Raw genomic sequence first — 594 nt, forward strand, 5'->3', positions numbered from 1 at the left:
ATTCACTTACCACTCAATCACTGACTCACCTAGAGCAACTTCCAGTCCTGTGATCTCCATTCATGGTAAGTGCCCTATAGGTGTACCTTTTACTATATTTTTTTTACTATATTTTTACTGTACTTTTTCTGTTTATATACACAAATACCATTGTGTTACAACTGCTTATAGTATTCAGTACAGTAACATGCTATATAGGTTTGTGGCCTAGGAGCAATAGGTTAAATGTTATATAGCCTAGGTATGTAGTAGGCTATACCATCTAGGTTTGTGTAAGTACACTCTATGATGTTTGTACAATGATAAAATTGTCTCAGTACACATTTATCAGAGTGTCTTCCCATCCTTAAGTGATGCATGACTGCAGACATAAATATATATATGAAATAGCCAAGATGTGGCCAGAAATAGGGAAATTATTTCTTAATTCCCCCCTACATACATTTTGGAGAAATTATATATATTTCCATTAAACACGTTATCTTTTCAGTATCTTAGCATCTTACGATTATCATATCTTAGTATATTCATGGCATCCTGCTAGTTCTTAGCAACACAGATTTCATTTTTTGTAGAGATAAGATTTTGCTATGT

The sequence above is a fragment of the Propithecus coquereli genome, unplaced genomic scaffold (assembly GCF_000956105.1).
Source record: "Propithecus coquereli isolate 6110/MARCELLA unplaced genomic scaffold, Pcoq_1.0 Scaffold199, whole genome shotgun sequence".
Classification (NCBI taxonomy): Eukaryota; Metazoa; Chordata; class Mammalia; order Primates; family Indriidae; genus Propithecus; species Propithecus coquereli.